This window comes from Cinclus cinclus, chromosome 1 (genome assembly GCF_963662255.1).
Source record: "Cinclus cinclus chromosome 1, bCinCin1.1, whole genome shotgun sequence".
Lineage (NCBI taxonomy): Eukaryota > Metazoa > Chordata > Aves > Passeriformes > Cinclidae > Cinclus > Cinclus cinclus.
The window spans coordinates 24,663,583-24,674,674 of record NC_085046.1 but is presented as its reverse complement, the minus strand read 5'-3'; the positions used below and the strand labels follow the sequence as shown (position 1 = coordinate 24,674,674).

Sequence of the window (11,092 nt, the reverse complement as noted above, 5' to 3'; positions counted from 1 at the left end):
CTGACCATAAGACAGTCCCTCTCCCACCCAGACAAGCTTTGCAGGCACCACTGATCTCAGACAGATGTGTCTGGGCTGGTGGGTCATTAGATGTAGGTTTCTGCCCAGATTTCACATAATATTGATCAATGGCTGCATCAAACACATACAATGCAAATTTTCTCTGCAGCACAGGGTTTTTCTGAATAGGCACTGTATGGTAGCCTGGAACCATGCAGACCTCTGAAAAATAGTTTACTCAATGTATCTAAAACACTTAATATGGCTTCGAGATTTTTTTTTAAACAGGACACCTTTGACTGCTTATAAGCAAATTAATTTCCAATCTGTTATATTGTCTTTTCTTAATCTAATGCTCAGAATATGCTTTCAGACATTAAACCATCCAAATCAAAGAAAATGGGCCCAGGCATTGAAATGACAAATAGTCCACCTAAAAAAAAAAATCTGGAAATCTTAATGAGTGTACTACGCATACTTTTTGTTTCACCTTGAAGGGAAAAAAAGGGCTTTAATTCTGAAAAAAAAGGGTTTATTTCCATTTTTCATTTATGCAAATTACACTCTGAATAAATACATCTACATAATCCACCTCCCTGCTAGACAACTTGCAGCAACATTTGCCAAGAGAAAGACAGGCTTTTCTGATACTAATGCATAAAACATGCTGAATAAAAAAAATTAAAACAAATCATATTGAGTAAATAGCTGATGTGCAGCTCTGGAAAGAATAATAGAGGTACTGATGAATTACTCAGGATTGTCTTGTTCAATTATTTCTAACATGTTACCAGTTATGGGTATATTTAAGTAAAGGTTTTAATAGAGACAGTCATATTCCAAACCACTGAAATCTATAGCAATTTTTCCCCTTTAATTTCCATGCAAAAGGCATGTAGATCTCTCTGCTGAAGTACCCAATACTGTCAGGCTGTTGGTCTTGGAAAACCAACCTATTCAGCATGCAGTTGATGTGCTGTGCAGGGGCTGCAGCTCCAAGAAAGCAGATCTCTTATTCTGTTTTGGGAATGTAAGGAGTGCCTTCCCTAATTTGATCAAAACCTAATCCCTGAGCTGTGTGTCCTGTGTCCATGTGAAATGCATGCCTAGTGACTGTAAAGGTTGCTGCCAGTCTTGGGACTGCCACAGGGGAAGGATCAAACAGAAATTACTGGCAGTATGCTCTTCAGAGGTATCCCCACTCTGACTGCATAGGGTAGATACTGAAATGCAACTCTTATTCTTTATGGACCATCCAGAAACTATCAAACTCTGATGATTCTTGAAGCTTGGACACCCTCCTGCAAATTTTCCACATTGGCAAATCTGTTCTGGACAGCCCAATCCTTACGCAATTTTCCTTAAAGAATTAAAACTATTCCATGGGGCTGGGTACCCCAAAAGGCTTGAGTATTATGAACTGCATCACCACATTTCTACATGCTGTGATGCTTTGTGGAACTTGAAGATATCTTTTCTTGGTGCAGAAATGTGAGTTTCTCGCATGCTTCTGGAGACAGTGAAGTTTGGGATATACAAAGCCTATAGACTGGAAGCTACAAAAGAAGGCCAGGAAGAAATCTTAAGAAAATATGATTTAATCCCATGCATCTGCTAAGAAATCCCAGCCACAAGATTGGCACTAAAAGCAGTGTTTTCTAACAGCTACCTACAGGAGAATAAATTCTTTCTATTTGCTTACTGTACAGTCTGGTTGTTAGGAACTTATATCTGGGATATGGTATGTCATACCCATCCACCACGTGCCAAGGAAATTCTCCTTGGTAGGTTATTTGCAGACTGAGTTGCTTACTTGTCAAATCTGCTCCACCATGAGTGAAAATACCTGAATATACTTTGGAGGACTTTGGTCCCCAACCAACCAGCTAACAGTCTATTGATTGTGGCACTCAGTATTCTCAGCAGGTCAAATCCAACTTGGACACAGTGGAAATTCGAAGGTAAGACTTGTTCCTTTTCCCTCTGGGAATTTGCTCCTGCAAGATCTAGCAGGCTGACTTGGAGAATGCTTCACAGATCAGACTCTTCAGGCAACAGATGATGGGCACACCTTGATGAAAGAAACACAACATGGCAGATATCTATGCCCTTGGACACCCTACCAGCAGAGAGTTAAAGGGTTTGGGGAATTACAGTGAGGTCTGCATTCATGAATTCATGTCCTAAAAAGGCTGGACAAGCTAGTGAAATTCCAGGCTTACACAACCTGTGGTATTCAATTTAAACCAATGGATTCAGAATTTTTATTTTAAAAATCATTATTTTAAAGCCATCTTACAAGTAAAACAGGTAAAACAAGAGCCAAGGTCCTTAGTTAATAACAGAATTCCAGAAACCAAAAATTTAAAAGAATCATAAAAACAAAAGAGATTTATAATAAAAGGAGGAGAATTTGACACTACAGATTTTTGTGGCAACACAAGATTAAGTTTGGCTAACTGGTGATACAGGAATACTCAGCTCCACAGGTGGGAGATGCATGGGAGGCTTCAAATCCGAGGCTGACTCTGGTCAGACTCTACATCAGTAAGACACTGCTTCAGGAGTCCTTGATTTTCCTTGTTTCACTGTGCAGTGGCTGGCCATATTCCCTTGGGAAGTACAGATTCTTCTTTTCATGGGCATTCCAGAGCTTCCTCTGCAGCAGCTTGACGGAGAAGGAAAAGAAAGAAGTGGTGAAAAGGACTCTTGCATCTTTTCTCTACAGCAGATATGTAGGGAAAGTCTATGAAACAAGTTCAGGCTGCTTCCTGCTTCAGAGATACTTGAAGCTACTTGTCCATTGGAGTTTCCAAATTACATTCTTTGTTGGATAATCTAGGTGCAACTGAGTATCTCATTATACTCAAGTGTAATCCAGACTTCATAACTCAGTCAAGTTCTAAGTCAGGCAAAAACTAGAGGGCTTGAATCTGAGCCTTAGTAACTGAATGATCATGGATCATTGCAAGCTCTTGATGTGACAGACCCCTATCCACTTTATGACTTTATCTTGTACTCTCTCGAAGCAATATAACTATTATTCCAAAATGCATGGCTTACTGAAAATCCCAGCTAAATTACAACTAGATTTTACGTACTGATCTATTAAACCAGAGTTTTCATAATTTCACAGTCATCACTGTCAGTCAGTCCTGCTGTCACAAAAATCCTAAAATGTGAGTGCTTGATTAGACCTTTCACCTGGCAGAGGGCTACTTTCCCACCTCGCCTTACCTGTGGCTGCATGCCAGAACACACTTATGCTGGGCTGGAACTCAGTGATATATTAATTCCCACACCAGTGGTTTGTTCTTCCCCTGACTTTAAATCTAGGACACAATATAACTCAGCTGTGCAAGTCATTGCTTTGTGAATCAGCTTCTCACAGAGCAAGGGGAAAATCCCAGCTCCTCCACCAAACTGGCAGTATTGTTACAAGGTGATTGCTGGGAGAGAAGCCACCAGTGCTGCCATGCACACAAACTTGTTCAGGCTAGTAAGTGCTGAACTTTGCCTTTGTTGAAATCATCAACAGAATCTAGATTTAAGTGAAATGAATACACTTTGGAATAATAGAAACCAGTAGCATTTCTACTTTTCAAGTAACAGCCTAAACTCTTAGTGAACAGCTTAGTCAAACCCTCTCTTCCAAGGTGCTTGCTTGTTTCTCTGTGACGGACAAGGAATTTAGAAGATAAATTAGTTTTAAGTTTTCTTGGAATCACAGAAGCAATCGTGTTCTAAAAGAACACTGGTATCATCGAGTTTAACCTATGGTCACACACCACCTTGTCAGCTAGACCATGGCACTGAGTGCCACGGCCAGGCTTTCTTTCCTTCAACACCTCCATGGAAGGTATTTAACCATTCCAACGCCTAATCACTCTTTCTGTGAATGAATTCCTCCTAATTCATTCCAACCTAAACCTCCCCTGGCGTTTTGAAACACTACAATTAAAAGCCAGAAGGCAAAAAACTCCAACACCATGACCTGGAGATTAAGGGCACAAGGCTGATACTCGATAGGTTTTGCCTGCATACAAACCAATAACGAAAGAACGTAGAGAACAGACGCGCTCAGTAGCGGCGGCGGCCTGTGCAGTTTGGTCTGACGCTGCAGGGAACGAGCTGGATCGCCCCACAGCACCGCAGACAGGGGGTACCAGAGCCCGGAGCCGAGCCGAGCCGAGCCGAGCCGAGCCGAGCCGAGCCGGGCCGGGCCGGGCCGGGCCGAGCCGAGCCGAGCCGGGGCAAGCCGAGCCGAACCGAGCCGAGCCGAGCCGGGGCAAGCCGAGCCGGGCCGGCAGCAGCCGCGATCCGCAGGGCGCAGGCGCGGGCCGGGCCGGGCCCGGCAGCAGCGCAGGCGCGGCGGTGGCCGCGGGATCCCAGCAGTCTCGGGGGCGGCGGGACGCGGTGCGGGCCCAGCATGTCGGAGAAGAAGCAGCCGGTGGATCTGGGGCTCCTGGAGGAGGACGATGAGTTTGAGGAGTTCCCGGCTGAAGGTGCCGGGTGGGGGCGGCAGGCACGGGACGGGACGGGACGGGACGGGACGCCAGGACACGACAGGCCGCGGCCTGCAGGCGGGACGTGCGCGGCCCGGGCCAGCCGGGGCGGGCGGAACGCGGCGGGCGGGAGCGGCGGTGGGACTGGGCCGCCGTGTGCGCCGGCCCTGTCCGCGGGACTCCGCTGTGCTGCCGCTCCGCTGCCGCTCCGCAGGGCCCGGCTGAGCCCCGCGGAAGGTTCCCCGGTGCCCCGCGCGTCCCTGCCCAGCCCCCGCCCGGCCAGGGGCTGCAGCGCCGTCAGAGCCGCGGTCGAGCTCGGTCGTGGAGCCCGTGCCCGGCTTTGTGCCGGTGTCACCGCGCTCGGCAGTCGCGCTGGAAGTGCTGTGTCATTGTGCGAGTGGTCTGGGAGCAAGTGCGGGAGAAATCTGCTTTTTTGGTACTGAAGATGAGAATCGCCAAGGGAGAGGAGGGATGAGGGCTGGAAACTGAGCGTAAGGTGGAAAAATGTGTGAAAATTAAATACTGCGCTCTGTAGTTGGTCTGAGTCTCTTTACCTATTGAAGCACAGATATGTATTTGCTGGTTTGCTTTTCATAGGTACAGATACACTTAATAAGGAAGTTAAATTCAATAAAACAACTCAGTGTCCCTTGACAGAAATAGTCTTGGGAACATCCCTATTAGGGCATGATTGCTTTTTATGTTCTTAATTCTGGGATTGTTTCGAGTTGTGGATCATGAGAAATTATATGTATCATGATGAGTGTAACGTCAGAATTTTTTTTCTCTAATGTCTTTATTGCATGTGGTTGTTCTATGGCCTTGCAAGTCTTAGAGCTTCTGAACCTTTTAGTCCTGCTAAAATTAATATTTTTGCATGTACTGATGGAGAAAGTTCATGACATAGCTAGGATTTTAGCTGAAGTAAACTTAAAAAACCATACTTTCTTTTTCATACGTGCTTCTAAACAGGAAAAAAAAATTTAATGTAAATTAAGTATTCACAGTAGGGGAAGTATCTGAAGCTTCTCAACCTTGGATTGGGCAGAGCCCTTACTTGCTGTTACTGAAGGTGAAATTAATTTTACTTGACTCTAGCTGTAATGCCAAAGCAAAGTACTGTGCAGGCTTTCTGGGTGGATCAGAGACTTATTGAAAAATGACCATCATCAGGCTTCTAGATGTTCTTTCCTGCAGAAAGTAAGAACCTCTCAGGGGATCCATTTGAATCCTCAAGCATGGTCACATTTTTGAGATGTTGAGTGTTCAGACCACTTTGCTATCTCCAGTACTTAGGAAAGAACTGTGATAACTGGGCTCAAACCCATTCCAAATTGTTGTTCTTTCAAATTAAAACACCGCTTCCTAGCAATAGAAGAACTTTGTGTTCTATTACCCAGTTTTTATCTAAAGGAAGTTAGATAATGCAAATCTATGTTAAGTGATGAAAGCAGGGATTTTTGGGGTCTATTCCAACCTAAAAATTTACTTTAGCCATTTATGAAATTGAGTTATGTATCAAAAACAGACATGCCCAATTTTTATAGGATGCTTTGGAGAATAACATAAGTATACTATAGTAGATGAAAATATATGTATATGGGTAATTTAAGAATTTTTTGTATAGTGCATTTCAGAATATTAAAATGTAATGGGTAAAGTGATAGAGCATGGAATTTAAAACCCTAAAATCCTAAAAAATCTTTTTTTGTTTCCCAAGTGCAAAATAAAACAATCAGTGGTCAGCATATAAAAATGTATTTTTAAGGAGTTCAGCCATGACAAGATTATAATTTTGGTCTACATTAGTAATACTTAATGGTTAGTGGACTCTCAAGTGATCTTAATACCTTCAATCCCAGATAATGCTCTACCTTTTTTTACTCTTGTTTAGTCACAGGCATATAATGTAGCAGGGAGTAATAACTGCATTATACGATTGTGGGGTAATAGTTTCAATATACAGCTGCTGTAGAATCTTGTCCTACAGAGATGAGAATGTAATTTAGGCTTTACTTTCACTCTCCTCCCCACGCCAGCAAGAAAGGTGACATGGGCTTTTCTGACTTCTCTTCACTCAGTGTGATTTAGAGCATCTTTTTGCAGCCTCCCCTGCTGATCTTCTGTGGCTGAAGCTGCTGTTTGTTGTGCTGGATACGAGTTACTGGGAATTTTTTTTTTCAAGTTTGTAGTTCTGTCTGAGCTCCTTGTATGTTTGTGAATAGAAAAGTTTGATGCCGTGTTAATTTTAAGTTGTTTGAGATTTGTTTTTTCTCTTTTCAAAATTCAGATAATCGGTAAAGTTCTTTATTTTGATGAAAAAATCAGTGGAATATAAATTGGCAAGGGCAAAGCTTACTGGGGATAGTTCTAAAGGATAAGCCCTTCCCTTTGAGCAACTAGCAATACAACCAAATAATGCATTTTTATAGACAGTGTTTTTTCTTCGCCTTTTCTTCACAGTTTTTCCTTTGGCTCTCACAGCTGAATTTCTGTGCTTCTTCATCTTTTCCCATTATATAATGTATTTGAGTAGGGAAATTTAATTATACTGCCTTCTACACGTGTGTCTTTAATCAGTGACAAATGGATTTTCCTGTCCTGGTGAATCTCAAGTATTAATTTTGTTGCCTGTCAGTGTTAGAAAAAGGAGGAGAAAATGCAAAGACCAGGCTTCATTCTTAGAAAGCTAGCTGTTCACAGTGAAATAGTTTTTGATGTTTTACCCCACTAACTTTGTCCCCTGCTTCCCCCATACCTCCATCAGTGTTTAATGTTATTTTAGGCCTTAGTCCTCAAAGCTTTATGTACATGGACAGCTGATGGCTTACTAGAATGGAAGGGGAAGAATAGTGTTATCTCTTTAAATACACTAATAGACTTTGAGAAATAAAATTTGCAAGTGTCAAAATTTGGGGGCTTCTTTTTATTTTTAACATTTTGAAAACTGTGAGTCTTTTAGTAGGAATAAACTGAGAAACTAAAAAAATCAAGGAGGCAAACTTAATATATTCATAGTGATTCTGAGCGTCTCATTTTCATTATTTTTTAAATTTTTTAGTTTGATTTTAATTTTTTCTTAATAATGAAGCATTAAGTGTGTGATCAGTAATTTGTCAAGGGTGGTGTACCAGATTACTTTATTATAGAAAAAATATAAATAAGGCTAGTAAATGGACATAAAGTGTTCCCCTACAAAGGCAAGACAGCTTCTGCTGTCTTGGGAACCAAAAATAGCTGATTAGAGGTATCAAGTGCTTTTTGTAGATGTTTGCCTTTGCTTCTGCATCACAGATAGTTTTTTGTCATTTGTCCATAGACTGACTGCATCTGATTTGAGGGAAGAAAGAATGTGTCTGTGTTTTGGGAAAAGCATCTGATGCATATCGTTTTTTAATTTGAAAAAGGTGTTTAAATGCAAATCAGGAAGGATGATGCTACAGTTCATCCATAAATATGTAAAATATGTCTTAGGAATGTTTAGTCTTGCTAGCCATGATGTGTGTGTAATGATTTTTTTTCACCAAGTTTCATTTTTGTTGTAATTACAGAAATTGTGAGATGTGTTTTAGATCTTTCTGTCTCATAAGCACTTGAATGTGATCCAGACTCTGTTAAATTTACCAGAATTCTGCCTTTCCCTGTGGTTCAGCTAATCAGTCAGTAAGACATGGTACCAAAGCAGTGCAGCATGCAATATTTAAGTCTGCTTTTCTGTCTTTAGATTGGACTGGTTTAGATGAAGATGAAGATGCACATGTTTGGGAAGACAACTGGGATGATGACAATGTAGAAGATGATTTCTCTAATCAGTTAAGGTAATTTCATTGAAACTTACTGTTCTAGAAGACAGGTACAATACTTAAAATGGAGTTGATTAGTTAATATCTGAATGTTTGAAATCTGCTTACTTGAAAAAAATAAAGATCTGAAATGGAAATAAATGAAAGCTCAACTTTTTGCTTTTCTATTTAAAGCCTTTTAGAACCAGACTTAGGGATTACAAGAGTCTGGAGTCTTGTAATGCTGATCAGCATTTCATCTTTTTAATAATTCTGCTGAAATATGCCTTAGGACATTGTGGTGACAGAATTTTGCTCTGTTGCACAAACAAAAATGCAAAGATCATGGAAAGCTGAGACACAGTTGACACTTTGTCAATTTAACATGAGTGTATCCTTTTCGAATGACTTTTCCCTGTGTGTGTGAAAGTTCTGAATTATACTGCCAAGATCTGTGGCAAGGCATCCAAGATTATCCCTTTGTGCTACGTGGTGTATGAAGCATGTTACAGTTTTATGTCTGTACTTTAAAATGGCACTGCTGTTCTTTGTCCAAATGGGCAAATTTTCTGGAGATTAGTGATCTGTATTATGTCAAGGTTCTACCCTGTATAATGAACGTACTGTTTATGAGCAACAACAGCAAAGTAATTGTTAATTACATGCTTTAAAAAAAGTGATAGTAATTTGTGTACCTCTAAACCAGTTGCTTAATCCTCTTTGTCACTTGTAGTTTCAGTAATCCTTTACTGATGCATAATTATAACTTAAATTGTTTCAAGCATTCAGAACAAAGCCAGATTTTATAATTAATCCCTCAGTATGTTGCACGAGGAGCAAACTGTCTGTAATACAGCTTGCTTAAATACTTCCTGGGTTGATCTCCCTTGTACTCCAGGGAAAGCAGTTATTTTTGTGTCTTCTGCATAAAACATCGTTGGTATAGTTATTTCATGTAGGGTTCAAAGGTAGTTAAATGGTAATATTGGAAAGCATGTAATGAAACAGACTTTCAAGAAGCAGTATAATTCTTGATAGACATAGCTGATCTAGGCAAACTGGCCTTAGTTGCAGCCTGCAGTACTGGTGACCGTATTGTGGTTTGCAGTGCTACTGGTTGTAGCATGTTTCTTTCATCTCAAGAAAGCAAATGCTGCAGTCCTCCACTTGTAAAGTCCTACTACTAAATGTGCAAATTAACCCAAAACATTTGTAGAGATGTGTACTTCTGTATCCAGATACGCATATCCTGGGGGGATAAAACAGGATGCATCCTGGCTGGTTCAGAGGCAGGTGAGAAACAAAATGTGGCAGGGAGGAGTGATAACAATTGTAGTTCCTAACTTATTGTCCTGGCCACAACTAAGGACAGCAAAGCAATTGTTTCCCTCAGAATTGCTCACTGCAAGGTGTTTTCCACCAAGACATAAATAAAAATTCCAGACTGCACTATTCTAAAAGCAAAAAAAAAAAAAGCTTACAGTTGTTTTAGAATCGCATGCATTTAAGTCAAATAGAATAGTGAGCTTGCTTGAGTTAAGGAAATCTTGAGAATAATGTATAAGATTCTTGAGAATATGTATAAGATGATATTTTGGTTATTCTAATGGGTTTGGAGATGTTGCAAGCACATAGGTGCTACTTTGTGCCATATGGAGGGCAATAACTGTGATTAAAACAAATATTTTAATTTTTCACTGAGAAGTCACTTATAGTGATCTAAGATAAAAAGCTGGAATTCAATAACTACAGAGTAAATAAGGTTGAGGTTATTGGTATGAATCAAAAAGCAATTTTTGATTAATACCAAGACACTGCTATTTAAAATGATTGTATATTGTGTGGTATGTTATTTTTTTTTTTTAAAAACAAGCATCTAACAGTATTGTATATGTGTTTCAATACATCTGTCTTTTCTATACAGAGCTGAATTAGAAAAACATGGATACAAGATGGAAACATCATAGTTTTTGCGGAATATGGAGTGGTTTAACACTGAACTGTGGATAGACTTTATTGACAAAAGAAGAAAAGATGGAAAATGAGAAGACACAGTTTAATTATCTGCTTGGATTTATTATTGTTTTGTATAAAAAATAAAGTTTTTAATCTTAGCCTAGTCATACATTCAGCCTCTGCTCACCTGGTACATTGTATTTTGGTTCTGAAATGTCTTGTGTGGTGGAATTCATGGACTTGCCTAGAAAGTCAGTAATGGTCTGTCAGTGGCTAATGCTCTTGCACTGACTACTGTCATGGGGAGCTAAACAGGTGTAACCAGAATGAAGACTAACGAATGTTGCTGTCACAGGAAATAAAATACTTGTGTATTCCAATTAAAATGCAGTAGAGATCGAAAGCAGTATTAGGGAGGGATAAAGATTGTTTTGCCTTGGCATTTTCATAATGACTTGGGGTTTTTTTCTTAGTCATTTCATGTGAGTGCTGGTTTAATAAAACAGACTTCAAAGTGTCTTGCAACAGCAGAAATCTATACTTTCCAATCTGGCCCTGTCATTTCTCAAGACTGTTAAGGAGGAGACTTCTCTGGAGGTGAAAGTTCTGTTCTTGCACTTATTTGAGCCTAGGACTCTGGGCTGAAATTGCCTCCAATTTGCCAGCTACAACAGTTCATCTGTATCGCACAAGCATACCTGCTGAGAACGGAAATCAAACTCTCAACTCATTTCATGGAGGCCAACAAAGATTTGCCAGAAAGATATCGCAGTAGTGACTGGATTCAATTACTCTCTGAACTAGAAAACAGAAAGTGGAAATTACCACACCTATTACCACTTCCATGAA

General features: G+C 40.4%; 1 long non-coding RNA gene across 1 annotated transcript; it reads left to right on the top strand.

Annotated features, from left to right (window-relative positions):
• Positions 1-4,351: 4,351 nt before the first annotated feature.
• Positions 4,352-10,412, top strand: LOC134053119 (uncharacterized). The gene is made up of 3 exons (XR_009933925.1): positions 4,352-4,505; positions 8,230-8,323; positions 10,212-10,412. It is a non-coding gene; the product is annotated as an uncharacterized LOC134053119 (long non-coding RNA).
• The last annotated feature ends 680 nt before the right edge of the window (positions 10,413-11,092 follow it).